This window comes from Cyprinodon variegatus, unplaced genomic scaffold (assembly GCF_000732505.1).
Source record: "Cyprinodon variegatus isolate N-32 unplaced genomic scaffold, C_variegatus-1.0 Scaffold950, whole genome shotgun sequence".
NCBI classification, from domain to species: domain Eukaryota; kingdom Metazoa; phylum Chordata; class Actinopteri; order Cyprinodontiformes; family Cyprinodontidae; genus Cyprinodon; species Cyprinodon variegatus.
Genome location: NW_015151403.1, coordinates 41,734 through 47,807, shown reverse-complemented (window position 1 = coordinate 47,807; position 6,074 = coordinate 41,734). Strand labels below are relative to the sequence as shown.

Below are 6,074 nucleotides of genomic sequence, written 5' to 3'. Positions count from 1 at the left end.
AACACACTATTGTTTTGTTTTTTTTAAAAGACACTTTATGAAGTGAATAACATTTTGTTTGTCTTACTTTTATCCAAAATGACCCTTTAATTTGTTAACCTTTGTCCTGTGAAGGGGTGGGAAAGGAAACTCTGTTCCCTGGATATAATGTGCTAAAATATTCACAAAAAATGGTGTCTGAGCTTGAAAAATATGTTTTATTGCAAGTGTTACATGTTCTATAGGCTATGAAACTAAAAAAAAAAAATGATCAAAAACCTCTAAATTCAGAGGTCCAATCTTTACACTTTCCATGGAATTACCCTTATATATATATATATATATATATATATATATAAATATATGAAAAATTCAAATGAATATTCCTCTTCAGAGTATTATTGCTGCCACCATCTGTTAGAGGGGGGAAATATGGTAGGGATGGCCCCATGTAGCTCCGCCCCTGCGGGCCCCCAGGGGCTCCCGACCCCCACTTTGGGAACCTCTGGCTTAGACCTCATGATTAAAATCAACTTTTTATGGCGAAACGTTGATGAGTTTCTGTCACTGGAGAAGCTTCTTAAAGCCAGTTAAATGTTTCCGTGGAATGACCCACGGAGAGTCCCAGCTTGAGGAGTGGGCCGTGGGAGGAGCAGGGCCCCCAGTCTCCTCCTCCTCCTCCTCTTCCTCCCTCTCTCCGCTCCTTAACGCTGATCTCCTCCCGATCATCAGACTCTGAGCCGATCACAGCGATCGATGATCCCGCTGCGGACCCGCTGGAGGCGCGCGGCTCCTTCCTGCAGGTAAACTAACCGCCTCTTCCTCCTCTGCTGCTGCTGGCGGACCTGTGGTCCCTTTGGTCCCTAGGACCGACGGCAGCCAGTCCGTCCCAGCTGCTCTATGCTCCTATTCTCTGCTTTAGGCTTTAATGTTTGGGTTTAGACCTGAAGGGAAGAGCGGTGGAGGGATGAGAGCGCGTGGGGCCCCAGATCAGGGAGAAGGAGGTGAAAGTTGGAGAAAGTAGGGAGGGACAGCTTCTCTGGAACAGGCAGTTCTGCTGGAGCCGGTCGGTGAGAGGAACCATCCCACTGGGTTGGTTTTTAATTATTTTATTATTTCTAAGCAGCTTTAAATGTCCCAGAATCCCAGAGTGGGTCAGACAGCAGATCCTGGGGGCCCCCGCTTCCTCCATGGGCCCTAAACTTTGGGGCTTTATTCCACTTTACTGATTTCATTAGTCCCAGAAGCTCAGGAGTTTTACTGCAAATAGAAAGTGATAAATAATAACGATGCTAATGATAAGATTTAGTTTATTTCCCTATATTTAACAGATTATAGGAAGTTTGTTTCGCTTTCCAGTCACCTTTAGAGAAAAAAATCATTTTGTCAGGGATGATTATCTTTCATTAGAGAGAAAAACGCATTAAAATACTAAAGGTATAACCTAATATTATCATGTTATAAATATAGGTTCTATTTAATTTTTTTTGTAAGGTGAGAATACTTTTGATGAGTTAGAAATAAATCATCTTCAGCATCTTTGCAAACTCAGATTAGCAAAAGAAGAGAGGAAAGATAATGAGCAGGCTATAGAAATATGACAGCTACTCTAAGCAGGGACTGGCTTTGATAGAACATAATGTAGAAGCTACAGCAACACTTGATAATAACACAATCTATCAGATAATATCCGGTGCAGTAATGCATTGCTTTCTGGTGATGGGTGTGAGGATGTGTTCACCATTCAGTGCTCTTTTCACCCTGCGACTGCGTTGTTAGCAAGCTAGAGCCTCAGCGCTGCTTTCTGTAACCATTTCTCTGTTCTTGGCTTAGAATAAAAAGAACAAGAGTCCATCCATCCATTTTCTGACACGCTTAATCCCAGCTGGGGTGGCGAGGGGTGCTGGTGTCCATCTCCAGCTGTTTACGGGTGAGAGGTGGGTCCACCCTGGACAGGTCTCCAGTCCATCGCAGGGCAACACAGAGACACACAGGACAAACAAACATCCACACACACTTTAGAGAAGCCAGTTAGCCTAACAGTCATGTTTTTGGACTGTTAGAGTGGCTCAGGATAGAGATAGAATGAAGCAGAAAGAAGGTCCCTATGTCCTCCAGCAGTCTAAGCCTATAGCAGCATCAGCTAAGGATAACCTGAGCCACTCTTATAATCTTATAATCCAAGTTTTAAGTCTAGCCTCAAAACTAGAGAGGGTGTCTCCCTCACGGACTAAAACTGGAATACTAAATACTTTTAGAAGTTCTAGGAACCACTAGTAAACCTGCAGATTGAGAGCGAAGTGCTCTGTTAGAAACATCAGGAACAATCAGATCTCTGATATAAGACAGAGCTTGGTTATTTAGGGCTTTATATGTGAGAAGGGGGATTTTAAATTCTATTCTGAATCTAACAGGAAGCCTGAGAACGGAAGCTAAGATACGAGAACTATGATCTCTATTCTAGTGACTTCCTGATGGTAAATAATTACAATAGTTCAGCCTTACAGTAAGAAATAAACGGCCTGGTTTCTCTGTATCACTCATCAAACCACAGCTGATGTGCACTCTAGCTTTCTATTCCAGAGAAGTGATGACATTCAGCTTCTAAACTGTGTAAATAAAAGCCAGTGTAAGTCTAATTCTGCAAATAAATCTCAATAGAGAAGATCTTAACAAGCGGAAGCATTCAGCTTGTTGAGAGGGAACATCAATCGGCAGAGCTGTCAGCTAAAACAATGAAGACCATTCTTAAACTTCAGTAAAGTTAATGCTGTTCCCAGTCAGCCGCAGCTAACATTCAAAAGCTAAAGGTTTTTAAAAAGAAACACTAGTGCAGATGTTTACCTGGAAAAAAAGAGAGAATAATCTAAAACAGGGGTTGAAACGGAGGTTTAACAGCATCATTACCAGCTAATTAGTGTCCCAGAAAGAGGAGGTGAACATTTAACACAGATGGAAATGGGATTCAGTGATGGTGGAGCTTTAACTGGAATTTCATTGCATGGATTTGCATGTTTACTTCTAAACTACCAGTTCAGAGTGAAAACCTGAGGACTGTAGCCTTCGTAGGTATGGGTGAGTTGCTGGTGTCACCGTCTAAAGATGTCAGATTATAAACAGAAATGATGCATCTGCATTGTCTCCAGCTGCATGGAGCGTACATGTTGCTTCCAGTCAGACAAATAAAGAAGGTCACTTTCAACCTTTAAAGCTGGAAAATTAACTTTCTGGAAATGATTCTGTCACAAATAAAAACCAGGAAGCAAAAGGAGCATTTTCATAAACTCCAAGATTCCAAATAATCCGTCGGCGCTCCGCCCTCCTGACGTACGTCAGTATTTGTCTGCCATGTTAATCAGTGAGGACTGTTCCACATCCACCGCTCCACTGAACCCCTCCGCTCCGGCCAGGTCAAGATCTGCTTTAACGTAGTTTAAAATATAGTTAGGACAGATTAGTAGCTACAAATTAGAGCATAATTAATATATTTCCCAAATACTAAGACCATTTAATTAAATGATTGGATAAAAGCTATCGGTACTGCAACATACTGGGAAGCAGATTTCTCATCTCCATCAAAATATTAGTTTCATACTGAGAGACTTAAAAGTTCAATCTAATCCAGTCAAAACTTCTAAGAGCGCCTCTCATAACTTCAAAACAAACTTCTTATGGCGGGCGTGGATGAAGAGATGCTGAGATTGGGAGTAGAGAGCAAACATTTTTCATACAAACCGATTTGATATGATCCTAGTTATCCGTTACAAAAAATAACAACAAAAAGAAAATATTTGAGCTGAAACCGCACATATGCTGGACGCTGATGGAGAATTTTATAATATTTCATATTAAATTAAGTGTTAATTTCCACGTTTTGCTCCTATGAATTTAATAATAATATAGCGCCTGCTCTCCTTGAGCTCCGAAGAAGTCGGAGCGGAGCAGGACGGGAGGAACAGCGGAGGCTGAAGGCTTTGTTTTGTGCAGCGGCTGTATGGTTGCTGTTTAGAAATGTGAAGATATTGCTTTGGTTTCTACTGATTTTCTACCTCTCCGAAAAAAGAAACGGCAAAAAAAAAAGAAGGAATAGTAGGTAAAGTTGAGCAAAACATTTTAGATTTCCTAACAGTCCTCTAAGGCAACTACTGTAACATGTCCCCACCTGTCAATCAATCCAGGTGCCCATGTGATGGACCAATCAGCAACAGGGATTTTAATCTGGGAGGGGGATACGCCCCTTTACCTCTAACAACATTTCCTTTAGCATTACGGCAGCATAGTGGACACAACTCAAGGGTTCAGAGTTTAAAACATGGTTTATTCTGATCCCTAAACTAAAAAGGAGTCTTTTAGAAAATGTTTGACCACGAAAGCACAAAGTAATGAACAAACACAACAGGGATCAACCCAAGCTGGTCGGTCTGTACAAAAGTAACTAGAATTTTTTTCTTTTTCAGAATTACATAAGCTTCTAGATGGGAAAAAGCTAGAAGCAAATATCCATATACAGCCTATTTATACAGTCAAATCATCCAGTAAAAATGATTCAAAGTTTTCTATCTAAGGGAAACCCGTTCGATCACACTAAGCATGCTTGTAGCGACAGTGGAGAGGAAAAACTCCCTTTTAACAGGAGAAACCTCCAGCAGAACCAGACTCAGTGTGAGCGGCCATCTGCTGAGGCCCACTGGGGTCAGCAGAAGTTGGTCCTTTTTCAAAATCAAACCAGGCGAAACTAAAACCTTTCCGCTTGAGTTCTGGATACAGAATATTGACAGACGAAAACATTATTTTATGTTTAATACAAAATGCCTTCCTTATTTTTACAATTTGGGTATAATTAGTGCTATAAGTTGGTTGCTCTGTCAGCTAAAGACACGTTTCAGAGTCTCTATAGTCCAGTTAACGATTAATTGATTACTAAATTAGTTAATGATTATTTCAAGAATCAATAAATCACAATTAATCCGATTAATTGTTTCAGCCCTAATTGGAACCAAAATGAAAAGTCTTTCAATAGATATTTCTCTATTTTTTTTTTATGTGCATTTGAACTGCTGCATTAGACAAGCTTGATGGAATCAGCGGAATTCCAATCAACTACCAACATTTGCTTAAAATGGAAATGGAAAGAAAGATTTGAGGTTTGGACTGATCAGATGTCTCAGCGTCCTGAATGCATGTGGCTGTTCCATTGCTAACACTAGCCGACATGTTCATTAATCCTCACTCCATCACAGATCTCTGGCTTCCTGTTTATTACAGCAGCGTTATAATGTCATTACAGTCAATTCATTATCAACTAGATAAAAAGACAAACCTTTTCTCTTTTTTTTAACCTTTTAAAAGGTTGCTTAAAATTTGCATAACATTTGGACAGAAACACACTTAATACCAATTTGTGAGGCTATAGTGTAACATTCAGATGAATTAGATACTAAATGTTAGCTTTCTTTTAACAAATGTAGGTAAAATCTTGAGTAGAACAACAACACATCTCCTAAAGCCGGGCATACAGTGTATGATTTTTTTGCCCTTTTCAGGCCGATTCTCCATTCGTGCGAGAATTTCTTTGATCGGGCCGAATTTCAGCCTGATCGTGTGTCTTGTATTGTACAGGGGGTGATGATGGGCGATCAGTCTCTAAAGACCACCTCCCCATCAGGAAGTAAGGTCGGGAGGAAATCAAACATGTTTGAAATTCAGTCGGCTGTAGTGAGGTAGTCTTGAGCAAATCGCTCAGTGCGCTAATGAGGATTCTTCTTCTTCTTACTCTCGGACGAAAACACAGAAGCATGGCGAGTGAAATAGAGTTCTTTCTGTAAAATTGACAGAGGTGTCAAGTAATAAAGTACAAATACTTTATTACTGTACTTAAGTACACTTTTAAGGTATCTATACTTTACTCCATTACTTATCTTTCCTTCTATTCTGACTTCTACTCATTAAATTTTCACACAACTATCTGTACTTTCTATTCCTTATATTTTAAAACAAACGTTACTTGTTACTCTTGGCTTCGGTTTAATGTTTATAAATATTTATTTCCCATCATGTGCTCCATCCAATGCAGATCATTGGCTCCATCCACATCT

General features: G+C 40.1%; 1 protein-coding gene across 2 annotated transcripts in view; it reads left to right on the top strand.

Moving 5' to 3' along the window:
- The first annotated feature begins 629 nt into the window (after positions 1 to 629).
- Positions 630 to 6,074, top strand: part of dse (dermatan sulfate epimerase) — a 43,491-nt gene continuing 38,046 nt past the window's right edge. Inside the window, exon 1 of one of the 2 annotated variants that reach the window (XM_015398681.1) lies at positions 630 to 782. The gene's annotated coding sequence lies outside the window, so the exon portion shown is untranslated. Of the gene's footprint in view, positions 783 to 944; positions 1,072 to 6,074 lie in introns of those variants that run through there. The other variant, XM_015398683.1, reaches the window with a different exon arrangement.